This window comes from Malaclemys terrapin, chromosome 2, assembly GCF_027887155.1.
Source record: "Malaclemys terrapin pileata isolate rMalTer1 chromosome 2, rMalTer1.hap1, whole genome shotgun sequence".
Lineage (NCBI taxonomy): Eukaryota > Metazoa > Chordata > Testudines > Emydidae > Malaclemys > Malaclemys terrapin.
In genome coordinates, this window is record NC_071506.1 from 261,486,364 (window position 1) to 261,501,592 (window position 15,229).

At 39.6% G+C, this 15,229-nt stretch overlaps 1 long non-coding RNA gene across 1 annotated transcript; it reads left to right on the forward strand.

Annotated features, from left to right (window-relative positions):
• Positions 1–1,279: 1,279 nt before the first annotated feature.
• Positions 1,280–11,775, forward strand: LOC128832043 (uncharacterized). Its single transcript, XR_008443879.1, has 3 exons — positions 1,280–1,492; positions 6,349–6,410; positions 8,671–11,775. It is a non-coding gene; the product is annotated as an uncharacterized LOC128832043 (long non-coding RNA).
• The last annotated feature ends 3,454 nt before the right edge of the window (positions 11,776–15,229 follow it).

Below are 15,229 nucleotides of genomic sequence, written 5' to 3' on the forward strand. Positions count from 1 at the left end.
GAATTTCCATCATTGGAGGTTTTGAACAACAGATTGGACAAACACCTCTCACGGATGGTTTAGGTTTATCTGACCTCATCACAGAGGACTGAACTGGATGACCTCTTGAGGTCCCTTCCAGCTGTACATTTCTATGATTCCGTGATTATGATTGTCAATGATCGAGGTGAATTTCAGGATAATTCTTGAAATCTATGGATGAAAGAGATAGCATAGATGCGAGAAATGTGTTCGGTTTATTTTGCTCGTGGTATGTGGATAGGTAGGCTACTGTGATGTTACATGCGTCTGATGAAGTGGGTATTCACCCACGAAAGCTTATGCTCCAATACATCTGTTAGTCTTAAAGGTTCCACATGACTCTCTGTTGCTTCTGTGATGTTAATGATGGAGAATTAAAGTTTGAGTTGCAGATACTATATTGGTGAACAGGGATGAAAGCTGAGGCCATGGATATGTGCTCTTTGCAATGTGCTAGCTCCATAGGAAATTTTCAATTTTGCCCAATTTTTTTCAATTTTACATCAGAAAAATAAATTAAAAAATATTTAATTTCCACTTGGGTCTATCCAAATCAAATATTTTGGCTTCTTAAAGTGAATTGAAACATTTTGTTTTGGGTCAGTTAATCAACAGTAATCTGTGCTGCCTGAGGTGCTGCAGTGTCTAATGTTATGGTTGTGTGTCTTGTGCCCCCATCCACTTCTATTGAATAGGTCTCCTGGCTAGACTACATCTCCCGGGAAGCATCATGGTTTACTCTTTGGTTGAACTTACAAAGTGTAACATAGGAGTCACACAGTGCATCATGGGAAATGTCAGCCAGCCAGCGATCCCAGTCCATAGAGGAGAACAGGGACATGAGACACTAGAACTACAACTGCCACAGGACAAAGCGGCAGCTCAAGAATACATACATTAAAGTTGAACCAATCCCAAACCGAATTTCCAAATTGAGATTTTTCTGAATTTTGTGTTCTAAGAAAAATGTTGGTATTTTGACATTTTGTCCTGATGGGAATTCAGATTTTGGACCACCTCTAGTTAGAAGAAACATTAAATGTAAGACAAGGATGACAACATTTAGTTTCATTTCATTTGGTTTTTCAATGTGACTGTCAGAAGTGTAGGGTGTGTTGGTCTTTGGATCATTTAGTAAGAAGCTGGTACAATAGTAATATGTACATAGGGTGAGTCTCTGGTAAACAAGGAACTTTAAAAAAAATCACACAATTATGACTGTAATTTTTGTTTAAGGAAAGAGACTATTTAAAGCATATAATGCCAAAATACCTCTCCATGAATAGCACATTTTCTTTAAACTAGACATTTTTACCCCATTCAGAGCTGTCTGGGGAGAGAATACACTTCTCATAGATTATAATTTCTGGAATCTTGAGAAGCTAGCTTTGTACTTCTGTGGACGTGTTTGCAGATTTTCTATGGAATTCTTGGTATCTTTCTCTCCTGATTGGAGGTCAGGCATTGCAAGGTATGTATGAAGGGAAGTAATTGATTCCGAGGGGAAAGCAGAGATTAGAACTGCAATTTCCTCCAAAAAGAACCTCCCTGTTTTGAATTTTTAGTAGCTATCTGTATGTTATTAACAACAGTACTTAAATCTGACAGGCAAATAATAATGTGGTTATTCATCTCAAAGACAATGTACCAGAATACATTTCTGGATTTATAAGTGCATTTTAAAAGCTGAAAGACAAATTTCATTACAATAAAGAATGAAATGTTTTATGTTTAGTAAATGTAATCTTTGTATTTATTTTATTTTATTTGTTATTGGTAGATAAAAGCTCTCTTTTATACAACTGCTATTAAGGATTTTGAAGGTTTAATAAATAGAGCAAGCATTTCCCTATTTATTAATAACTGCAATGTTTGAAAAGTGACAGTCTAGGATCCAATTCAAAACTTAGTGGGCCAAATTTTCCACGTGTAATTTCACTGAAATCAGTTGAGTTAGACAGACATGGATTTGGCTTCACATATCTGCATTGCCTTAACTGGCAAAACTTGTGCTGGTTAAGGACAAAGTTAAAACCAACAGCCAGACGCTGTTTTAATTCAAGTCCACTGACCATTGGCTGAAATAGATGCAGATTATCTCCCAAATATAAAAGGTAGTAGCTTCATATACAAAAAAGTATCAAGCTTTTTATGATACAAATATGATTGGCCCAAATCCAGGTCCTCGTCATTTTATGATACTTAGTTTGTTTTTGGGCATTTCATTGTGTGGATTCCTTGTCGTGGAGTAGCTCATTATCAGTATTTCCCTCTTGAATAACTGATCATAGTGGTAATATCTGAAGCTCACTATTACTCACCGAATTAAGATTTTAGATTGCTTAGTCCAAAATGAAAGAATGCGAAACAAGTGAAAACGTATCTCAATGTGCTAGGATCATATCTCATAAGGCACCAATTTGCTAGTCTTGCTACATATGCAGTTGCTATTAGAAACTGCATATCAGTAGTTACGATCCCTGCAGGATCAAGCCCTAAGAAAATAATTTCATATTCACAAAGGCTTTGTTTTGTGAATATTAGACTGATAGCTATTCATTTTTGCAGTCAGGTCTGCTTGTGGATTGTTATTGTGCTACTCTATTTATTTCAAGGTATTTTCTTTAAGTTGTTATGTAAATACAATTTTAGAAAATCGTGTCTTTTTTACTTTTCCAAGCTACCGCATCATAGGTATCATCCAATATGTGAATAGGATAAAAATATCTATATGATAGTTTTATATTACATGACAGAATGTGCTCTGACATCAAATTGATAAGGTATCTTCATTTGGCAACTCCAAGGCAGTTCCTTAAAAAAATGGTTTAAAAAGTAACTAAAATAGTGATTTAAAGATGTAACTTAATGAAAGTTTTCAATGGTATCTCCTTTAGTAGCAGAAAATTCAAGGATATTTTTATAGTTTTGTCTTTTCAAAATTAATGTTCCAAAATAAGTATAGAAAATCCTAAAGCTTTGATTCTTAGCACCAGCCCTGCAAACCCTTATTCATGGAAACTGTCCTTACTTATGTGAGAAATCCCATTGGATTCAATTGAATTAATTTAATGATTAAGGACTTGTCTGAGTAAAGTTCTGCAGGATTAAACTCATGGGGCCACTTCAAACTCCCACTGTAATCAACTGGAAGACTCCCTTTGGTTTTAATGGGAATTGAATCAGACCAGAAGAGATTTAAATGGCTATCATAATTCTCTGACAACAATCTTAGCCGTGCCTAAAATACAGTTTGACTGTGTGTCTGGAGTCATTTTCAGGCATGTGGAGGGTGGCGCTTACAGGCACTAGCTGTACCTCCAATAGTGATAGAACATAAAATATTTCAAGTTTTAGCGTATATAAGCACCCAGAAGTTTGAACACCAATCTGAAATTAATCTGAACTTTGTGGAATCTGCAAAATTGATTGGAAATCTGCAGAGAACAAGGATTATGTACATGATCCTGTATTTGCAGGCATTTCCTTTCTTATGGACTAGTCCCAATGGAGCTAACCTTAAGAGGCTTTTTGTTTGTTTATTTTTTTTTTTTTAACATAAGTTCTTGTAAAAAGTTATATATTAACATGATGGGCTAAGCACAAAGGAATCTGGAAGTATCATAGCTGGGACTACATAACCCCCTTCCTCTCCATAACGGATATAGTGTGCGATTGTGAATAAGAAGGGGACATAGCTAGAGCATGTTGTACTTGACAATCCTCACTTGGGGCCATTACAGCTGGATACAAATTGGAACAGTACTAAGGCTGCTCAAAATTATACCAGAGACTAGACTGGTAACTGTGACCCAAAGACCTCTTGATGCCAGTAGGCAGAGGACACAGGGGTACATCGGGATACAAGGATCCCCTGGGTTCACCAAAAACATGTCATGTAAGTTTTCTAATGAAAGCCTGTGTCACACTGGTCATCATAGTCATTGTGAGATGTATGCACAGCAGATATGTGGGGAGTTATGTGTGTATGCAGAAAATTATGTTCTGTGGGCCTTGTAGTTAAAGGCAGATTACTCAAAGGTTGCATGCTGTGAGACAAACTTGTCCAGACAGGAGGTGGAAGACACTTATCTTCCTGGTGGACCGATATGTTGTGTATCTTACAATAGAAGTCTATTAACATACTATGTCAAATATTAATGAAGAGCTTGCAGAGACTTCAGAAGGAAATTAATAGGAAGAGGTAAACAGGAGATGCAGGTGAGAACTCTATTTTCAGGTGAAGATCAAAGGTTTGGTCTGGTATAGCTGGGAGTGTAGAGAGACACTCTGGCATCCTTCAGGCTGTGAAGACAAGCTGACAGTGGGCTTGATCTTATGAAAGGAGAATCTCAGCCATGCTGGTTGAAAATGCTGGGAAAGACTTGGGGTAAAGTATCCTCTAGGAGACAGTGAATCTCCTGTGAGAAAGTGTCATATGATTTCATCTGATGTGTAACCATTTGTTTCCAATATTCTGATTGGCTATCTTTTAAATCTGTTTAGCATCCGACTAAGGTACCTTTCACAAGTACATCATATAAAAAACTAAACATGTAAAGCAAAATCTCCATTGAATTGCTAAAATCAACTACTCTATAACAAATAGAGGCAGAAGGCCCCAAACACAGTTTACACCCTTTAATCCGGCTGCTATCAAACCAGTGCACGTCTGTTATCTAACTTATATTCTTGGCAGCAAAGCTAGTATGGGCTTTCTCACACTGATTAGATGTCAGTACAGGCTCTCTCTCTCTTTCTAAAAGCATACACTGCTATAACATACCTGCCCTATAAATTCAAAATGTAACTACTACATCAACCATCACTTCTTAGAACATCAAACCAAGTAACTCTCTGTTCATGAAGTCAGAATTGAAATATCAAATGAACACAAAGATTATTGATACCCAGTTAATCCTACTGGATAAGATGCAAGAAACTCCAGAAGGAATAATTATTGATTAGTCTGCCCATAGGGAAGATTTTCTTGCTAATTTAGTGACTGCTTTATGCCCTGAAATGTAATAGTTTGTATCATTCATTCATCCATCCATCCAACTACAGAAATTCTCACCATCTGCATTCTGCTAAGCTCTTGGACTCAATGGGATCTTGTAGCAGTGAATTTTACAGGCTAATGATGTGTTGTGTACAAAATTATTTCTTTTAATCAGTTTGAAATTTGCCACTTAATTTTCATTGACTGTTCACCTTGTTCTTGGATTGCCAGGAAAGCTATAAAGAAACATCTACCTTTCTTTCTATTTTCCATTAATTATTTCCTGCAACTCTGTTATTTATTATTTACCTGTTCTCTAAACTAACAGTCTCAATCTTTTCAATCTCCCTTCATGTGGAACTTTCTCGATGCCTCTAATCTTGTTTCTTCTTTCTGAACTCCTATTTCCACTATATCTTTCTGAGAAAGGGTAGTCAGACAAGAACACACTATGCCAGGTGAGGTTGTGCCATTTATTATAAAATCTTATTATATTTTCTGTATTAGTTTCTCCCATTCTTTATGTTTTATTACATTATGTTTAATTTCTGACTATTGCTGCACACTCAGAGAGATTTTCACAATGATGAGCAGGTCTTTACCTCAAATCCTTGTAGTTCATTTAGAACTCAGCAATGTGTATGAGTAGTTCAAATTATTCCTTCCAATGTGTTTTGACTTTAGCATAAAGTAACATATTTGAAGACCAGGTAGCATTATGAAGTCAAAACACCAATACCGACTACAGTCAACACAGACTCACATTGATTTAAATTGGTGTTGGATCAGACCTGTAGGGAGTTACAATATTTCCAAAACCTTTTTCCAAATTTTGACTGAAAAAACTACCAACCAAATAAACAAACAAACAAAAAACTCAAACAGGATAATTTTCTTGAAAAAAAAAAAGGAATTATTATTCTCCACTTCTTCAGATCCCAATTAGAGTTCTCTTAGCAGATAGTCCTATGCTACAGAGACAAATTTCCACCTGCCTTAAAACAGTGATGAAAATGGAAAATATTTCACCTTTTCATCTTTTATTTATTTATTTATGACAATCTTTTTGCACAGCTGTAAGCCAAATCCTACATAAAAAGCAAATTTCTTCCTCTCTGCAGAAACCTTTACTGCAAAATAGTTTAATGATGGTCAACATGGAAAGAGTTGGTGACCTAAACACACTTACTAGTGGACATATGTCTGCACCACAAGACTACCACCCACTACTGACATCTATAGGAACCATTGTTTGACATTTAATCAGTGAAACACAGGAATGAATGATTATGATGCATTAATTTACCTTCTTCCCATCCCTGCAGATTTTCACCCTTGAGGCATGTTGGAAGGACAGTGTGAAGAGACTTGTACTGCCACTGGCCATGTATGCCGTTCCTGTTCTGTGGCTAATATTTCTATTTCTGTTCCAGTAGTGTCTAAATGCCTGAACTGAGTCTGGGCCCCATTGTCCAAGGTTCTGTACAAATTCATAGTCAGAGACCATCTGCCCCAAAGACTTTATAATCTAAATAGACAAGACAGACACAGGGTAGGAGAGGAAAAAGAAGCACAAAGAGGTGAACTTACTTACCCAAGGTCGCACAGCAAGTCAGTAGCAGAGACAATGATTAGAAGCTAGGTCGCCTGTGCTCTGGTCCACTGCTCTATCCACTGGATCACATTGCCTCTCAGTTAATTGTAAAAATTCGCTCTGGGATTTTCAAAGGAGCCTAAGAGAGTTAAGTGTATAAACCCTAAACTCCTTTGAAAATCCCAGCCAGCCACTATGTAGCACCTTTTACATGAGTGCCAAAAATTCTCTTACTTTCTCTTGAGAAAATATAAATATATTCTAGTGACTAGGATATTGCTTGCAACCTCTAATGATATTTACATTGACATTATTTAAGGGTTGATCCAAAGTTCTTTGAAGTCAATAGACATATTTCTATTGACTTCATTGGGCTTTGACCAGGCCCTTAGAATAAACTGCAAGTAGAAAAGAGCAAGTGATCAAAATAGAAATAAATCCAAGGGGAAAACATACTGTCTAATGAAATCAAAACCACACACTGTCAGCCTCTCACACTGATGTAAATGGGGAGTCATTTTACTGAAGTTAATGAAGATAACCAGTGTAAGTGAACCTAGCCCAGAGCCAAATGTCCATTAACTTCTCCAATGAAAGTATTTACTGTTATATTACATTTGGCTTCATCTTTTTCCTCAAATTATTGACAGTCACGAGGAGTCAAAACAAAGATATTTTGTATTCAAAAGAAATGGTGCAAAGAGAAACATATTTCTCTCATGACTGCTCTAGTCATTCTTGTTAAGACCAGGAAAGACACAAAAGAGAAAGCTGTTTGGAGTCACACTGTGCATACTAAAATCAAGATCACACTTTTCCATCTGACATAAGAAACAAAACATCTCTTTGGCTGGGCCTGATCACTATCCTACTTATAATAATTTTATACCAGTAAAATTGACTGCAACTATTTCAATGAAGTTATTCCAGATCTACGCTGAAACAAATAAAATTAAAAGTTGCCTGTCCCCAACCCCCACCCCCTCTCTCCATGTCCAGTATCAGCAACGCAAAAATCAATAGTTAATATTTTCAGCAACAGGAAAGAGAAAGGGTGAGCATATGGAGAGCAACTGTGAGCAGCAGAACCGTGGCAAGGTCATTCTCTCAGTCTGCCAAACATGCCCAAACACTTGCCAACAGGGAGTGCAGGGAACAATTCTGGATTCTGCCAGTCTGTTGTGCTAATTGACCACAGAGTATGTCAACACATGCAGCACATTCTGTGATATAAATACACAAACACCTGGATTCTGCCACCATACCAATTGGCTGCTTAAACCCATTGTCAATAGGACTGTTGACACTGCAGGCTAAGCTATTAAATTCAGTTATATTTGTAATCCCATAATGGTTGGTTGACCTTCATAAACAAACGCACAACTAGTCTTTGTTTCAAATGAGACATTTCCTGACTATAACATCTGCTGTTCTAAACTCATGGTTCAAACCACAGCCACTATTTTTAGTGAGAACCAAAGCCTCTTTTGGTGACAGCGTGCCAGGGGCTTGCATTCAGATTCTCAACTGGTTTCAAATTGTGATGTCAGCATTAGCAGTGGCCTCCTTCTGTATTTCTCCACTTCCTTCATTCTCCACAAGACAGGTCAGTTCTGCCCATGCACTGCCACAAGAGGAAAAAGCACTGCAACCACTGTCCACCTCTTTCATGATCAGCAATTTCTCATCACTCTGATTTTGTCTTACACTACATTTACACCGCAACTGGGGATGTGATTTGCAGCTCATGGAGGCGTATCCATACTCACCAAAAGTAGCTGTGAGAAGGTAGCAGTGCGGACTTCAGTGTGGGCTGTACAAGTCCACTTGGTCCCCCAAGTATGGACTGTTATTGCTGGCCTGTGCTGAAGCCCACACTGCCGGATCCTCTCACCTATTTTTAGAATGCTAACTAGATAAAAGCTAGTGAGGTACCTCTACAGCAGGGCAAATTACACCCTGGGTGGTCTTAGTGTTTGATTAATGGAAAGTGAGTTTTTACCTACTAATCTACATTGCCAGACAAAGTTTAAATTCTCTTTGTGTTTTTTAGGATGAAGAAAAGGAAGAATGGTCCAGTTTTTATGGTGTTAACCTGGACTCCCTGCTCCACCACTGACTTCCTGTGTGACCCTGTACAAGTCACTCAGTCTCTCCTTTCTGTGCTTCAGTTCCCTGCCATACGTATAATAGCACATCCCCACCGTGCTGGCCTATTGTGGGGATAAAAGCATTAAAGACTGTGAGATAATCAGAGGCTCCAGTAGCAAGGGCCATATAAGTGCCATTGAGGTATGTGCCAAGGGCTAACAGTGACAGCTGGAAAGGAGGTGAAAGCCATCAATGAAGTCCCTGTACCAGCATCTCAGAAAGTGGCTGTATTTCCAAATTTGTAGTTTGAAGATTTTAATCTTAACTGACAGAATAATTCATATTAAAAACATTATCTCAGCTAGGTTGACTTGTTCTGCACTGAAATTGGCAAATTAATTCTCTAATGGCCTTAGAACATATAGCTGTTATGCTTGTGCTTATAGAACCAGTGTGCTATGCTAGTGGGAAAGAATGCCACCAATGAATATGATAAGTATCAATGACACAACAATCTAACTTTCTTCCTAAGTGATTATTCTTAACATGTAAATAATGAAATAGAGTCTCAGCTGGTATAAATGGGCACATCACTGTTTACTGGCTCAAAATGCTGAAAACACTTGATTTTGGTGACACCGGTGAGAATTCATTCACTTTGGGTGGAATTTTAAATATCTACACAGATCTTTTGCCTAGCAGCAGTGATACAGGCTAATAGAATGTTTCATCCAGAAAATTCTCAATTAGAGTGATTGTGTATACATAGGTGCTGGAACTAGAGGTGCTTGGGGTGTTACTGCACCCCCTGGCTTGAAGTGGGTTCCATCATATACAGGGTTTACAGTTTGGTTCATTGGCTTCCAGCACCCCCACTACCACCACCAGAGCCTTTATGTTTTGAGCTGCATGTTATAAAACTCACTATCACTGAATCTAATATGAGGAAATTAGGAGAGCTAAAGAGGCAGTATAGCCTAATGGATAGAGCCCTGGTTGGGACTCAGGACACTGGAATTCTATTCTCAGCTTGGCCAATGGCCTGATGGGTAACTGTGGGCAAATCACGTCACCTCCCTTTGCCTCAATTTCCCAATCTGTAAAATGGGGATAATAATATTTACCTCCTTTATAAAGCACTAGTGTAAGACATAGGAGGTATTATTATTATTCCAGGTTGTCCCACAGACTTGCTTTGTGAATATAGATAAGTCACATAAATAAAAATTTGAAAACCTGGATGTCCAAAGTTAAGTCATTAGGGCATGAATTTCAGAGCCGTGGAGCACCTATATTTCCTAATAAAATCAGTAGGATTTTGAGGAAGATCGGCGTCTCTGAAAATTAGACCGCTTTTAGACAACTGCCCAAGTATGGCAGCTAGGGTTTCCAATTTTGGTTGGCTGTAATCCTGGAGATTTCATCACATGACATAATCTTTAATTAAAGATGAATCTTTAATTCCTGGAGACTCCAGGCCAATCCTGGAAGGTTGGCAACCCTAAATTGGCAGATACATTTGAAAATGCTGGCCTTAATCTCTCCGTATCTCACCCTCCCCATTTGAAACATGAGGATAATGATGATCTGGTGCGGTTTACTTCATTAATCTCTAAAATTCTTCTACCTGATTATTAACTATTACAGCTCCTGTTGGTATCTCCTTCCAACTGAAATCAGTTTGCTACTTTTACACATGTATTCTCCCAAGTTTCTCACATTTCTGTTGGGCATTTGGATATATTTTTGAATATAAACCCTTGTCTGCCTCTACTTTATCTAAATAATTCTTCAACTGCCCATCACCTGAATTTTTACTTTGGTGCTTTCCTGATTCAGATCCAACTCTAACATCACGACATTGGCTCATCTCTAGACTATATGGGATGTGGGAGATGCAAGCTTTCCTTAGCCCTTGATGCTGAATATTTATCTAAATATCTTTATATTAATTTTCACAAACATTTTTTTTTAAATCAAGAAAGTGAACACTCATGATGCCTCTGCTTTCAAAAGCCCGTGCTGTTTGCATTTTCAGGCATGTTGTTGAGTCATGTTGATTGAGAATGAATGAAAAAACAGAGCCAGCCTATTAGCTGACTTAGTTGGTTGCTATTCACATTAATGGAAATGCCTCGGTACATGCCCATTAAGAATGATCAGAAGGTGAAAAATGTTTCCTCTGCTTCTCATCTCTGGCAATTTGAAAAATGAAATGTCCACAGACTGGTGTTTTAGCCTTCACAGTCTCCAAATGAAAATGCTCTCGTGCAAGGGAGAAAGTTCTATCTGGAACACACTCAGGAATCTGACCATCACACTCCATGGTAGGTTCAGATGGAGCCCTTCTTAACAGGTGCCCTGGCATGGATAATATTTATCACTGACAGCAGCAGCTACATTCCTACTGCTACAAACAGCAGATAGCTTCCTGACATTGCACCAAGGCAACAAAGGAAATACAGGAGGGCACATAGCTGGTTTTCTAAAGATCTGGTTTGTTTTGTGTTTTCTGCATAATTTGTTTATTTAAAGCAGCTGGCATCATGTGACTTTATGGATACAAGACAAAAATATTGCTAAAATTTATATTACTGTTATGCCTGAAGGTCCCACCTAAGCAAGACCCATTGTGCAAGGTGTCACAGTAAACACTCCTCAGGCAGACAAAAGTACCATCATTATCCCCAGTCTTCATATGTGTAACAGAGGTACAAAGCAGTTAAGTGACTTGCCCAAGATCACACAGGAATAGCCAGGGACTGAATCCAGATTTCCTGAGTTCCAGCCCACTGCCTTAATCACCAGATAAGTCTTCCATCCTTGGAAAGCATTTGAATTTATGAAACCACTTGTCCTGATTTACTGGGAAAGCCTTGCAGAATGACTCTCCCCACTACAAAGAATTGAAATCCTGACAAAGAAAGACAACAGGCCTTTGTTAGACTGAACACACACATCAAGGCGCTGCTGCAATAGAAATGCTTTTAAAAAAAATGAAGCACAAGGTTGGGGTTTTGTAGCACATGTTTCAGCTTTGCTGCAGTGAAAATGAATGGTGGCGAAGAACTGTTTGAGGGATGTAAAACAAGGATGCTGCCATTGAGAAAACATCTGCTACTTGTCAGCTGCCTTTTAGACAACAGGAAATGGCTAATAAAGTACTCAAATGATTTCATTTGTGCTTCTTGGTCTGCTGAGTGTCCAGTTTTATAAGTCTACAACTCCATTTAGACAAAGGGGCCAGATTCTGACCTGCCTTAGACCTTATGCATTTCCTGTCAATTGTAGTGATGAAGCATAGGCTCTAAGACAGGGCCCAATTTGGACCAAAATCTCCAATAGTAGGCTGACTAGTTAACCAGTTCTGATAGTTAACATTCAGAACTGACTATAATGGGGTTTTTAATTAGTGGGGCACATAGTCTACCATCTGTTTGTAAGAGTCTTATTTATAATTTAGACCTAAACTGCACTTACATTTCCATATTGCTTGTTCTGGCCGTTCACATTTTTAGCTTAATTCAGAAAATACTTCATAGAATCATAGAATATCAGGGTTGGAAGAGACCTCAGAAAGTCATCTAGTCCAACCCCCTGATCAAAGCAGGACCAACACCAAATAAATCATCCCAGCCAGGGCTTTGTCAAGCTGGCCTTAGAAACCTCTAAGGATGAATATTCCACCACCTCCCTCGCTAACCCATTTGAGTGGTTCACCACCCTCCTAGTGAAATAGTGTTTCCTAATATCCAACCTAGACCTCCCCCACTGCAACTTGAGACCATTGCTCCTTGTTCTGTCATCTGCCACCACTGAGAACAGCCGAGCCCAATCCTCTTTGGAACCCCCCTTCAGGTAGTTGAAGACTGCTATCAAATCCCCCCTCACTCTTTTCTTCTGCAGTCTAAACAAGGCCAGTTCCCTCAGCCTCTCCTCATAAGTCATGTGCTCCAACCCCCTGATCATTTTTGTTGCCCTCCGCTGGACTTTCTCCAATTTGTCCACATCCTTTCTGTAGCGGGGGGACCAAAACTGGCTGCAATACTCCAGATGTGGCCTCACCACTGCCAAGTAGATGGGAATAATCACTTCCCTTGATCTGCTGGCAATGCTCCTGCTAATGCAGCCCAATATGCCGTTAGCGTTCTTGGCAACAAGGGCACACTGCTGATTCATATCCAGCTTCTCATCCACTGTAATCCCCAGGTCCTTTTCCGCAGAACTGCTGCTTAGCCAGTCAGCCCCAGCCTGTAGCGGTGCATGGGATTCTTTTGTCCTATTTTTAACCCCAATAACACGTTTTCCTACAATATAAAAGCCAGCTTACTTGGCGTTGGAATTCTTTTGTCCTAAGTGCAGGACTCTGCACTTGTCCTTGTTGAACCTCATCAGATTTCTTTTGGCCAAATCCCCCAATTTGTCTAGGTCACTCTGGACCCTATCCCTACCCTCCAGTGTATCTGCATTTCCCTACAGTTCAGTGACATCTGTCAACTTGCTGAGGGTGCAATCCATCCCATCATCCAGATCATTAATAAAGATGTTGAACAAAATCGGCCCCAGGACCTGGGGTACTCCACTTGATACCAGCTGCCAACTAGACATTGAGCCGTTGATCACTACTTGTTGAGCCCAACAATCTAGCCAGCTTTCTATCCACCTTATGGTCCATTCATCCAATCCATACTTTTTTAACTTGCTGGCAAGAATACAGTGGAAGACCGTATGAAAAGCTTTGCTAAAGTCAAGATATATCAAGTCCACTGCTTTCCCCATATCCACAGAGCCAGTTATTTCATCATAGAAGGCAATCAGGTTAGTCAGGTATGACTTGCCCTGGGTGAATCCATATTGACTGTTCCTGATCACCTTCCTCTCCTCCAAGTGCTTCAAAATGGTTTCCTTGAGGATCTGCTCCATGATTTTTCCAGGGACTGAGGTACATAGTACCTTGTTATTCTGCTGAACTGGGATTTGGATAGTTGTTGTAATAATATTACCTATTTCTGACACTTCAGATTTAATGTAACTTCTGAGTTGGGTTACCTGCAAAAAAGTCAGCACAGATTCCGAGGTTTAAACCTACAGATCTGCTGAGCTGGCATTTAATGTGATTCCAACAGATAGCTATTATCTTTTTGCCCACCGCTTTCTCCTTATGCCATGGTATTTTATTAAGCTCATCCTTACAATTTTGCACAGTGAGTTTGAATTATTTTACCTGGAATATAAACTGACTGCAGTTATCAGAAGGGCATGTTTTCCTTTGAAATCCAGGACATTCAGGTTATGTTTTCTAACAGAGCAGTGCAACAGTTACTTCTAATGAAGAGTGTTGGGTTTCTGTGGGCAATCTTTAAACAAAGATTTCTGCAATTCCTTCCTTCCTTCAAACAGCCTTTATCCTGCTGCATGTGTGTTTCGCTGAACAGTGGCAAACAGTTTACTCCCTGGAGATTTTGTGAATTCATTTACTGTAGTACGTCTTCTGCTTGGCAAGTGGAATTTCACATTATGCAAAGCACTGACATGCAGTAGTTTGATGCAATGCAGATTTATTCATTAAACTTAATTATGTGTTCCACAGGTAAGAAGCCTTGCATTTCACCATTTGCTAGCTCTTTTTGGAGCCCTGCATGCTACATCAGATATTCATTAATATGAAAGGGGATTCACTGGATGAGCATTAGAAGCTGGAGAGATTTCAAAAAGATCATTTTTGGTTTTCTCCTGCAGGCATTTTGTTGAGTAGGCATGACTGGACTGAAGAGTGGGGAGCATCCACCAGTCTGCAACATGCAAATTTCATTGTTTCTCTGTTTAACCCATTTGCTTCTACTTGCAAAGCTCCAGCTCTGTAAAAGTTCTTTGATTTCCTAACCATGGTGTGCAAATTATCAGCAAAAATAAACCTGACACCCTAAAGGGGGCAGGAACAGGTGGGAAATAGGGCTCTGCTCCCTGCCCACCCCACACAGGTATTGACCAACACAGCCGGCTGTCCACGTAAGAGGAGTATGTTGCACATCTTGTGCCTTTACCCCCATGCTCCCTCCAAGTGCACCGGTGAGCTCTCTGAGGCAGATTGGCCTTGGGACAAAGCAGCTTCTCAATGCCCCTAATGCAGAGCTGTACCTAACATGCACAAACTAATGCCAAACAATGTTAATTAAAACAAGTGAGCTATTAGTGCTTCCCACTAGATAGGTTTGAAAACCAGAAAACAATTTCACTACATGTTGCCAAATAGAACCATAGATTTTAAGCATGGGCGGTGGGTGAAACTTCCCCTGGGGAAAGCGAGCTCCTTGTCCTGCCTCTTCTACCCACAGCCCCGCCCACACTCCACCCCTGCTCTGCCAAAGGCACTGCACCCACCCACTGCTGACTCACCACTCACCTCTTCAACCCCCCAAAACCACCCTCTGCTTACTTCCTCCCCCGCCCGCCTGCTGCTCACTCACCTGCTACTTGCCTCTTCACACCCCGCCAGACCCTTTCTCCGCTCGCCACGAGAC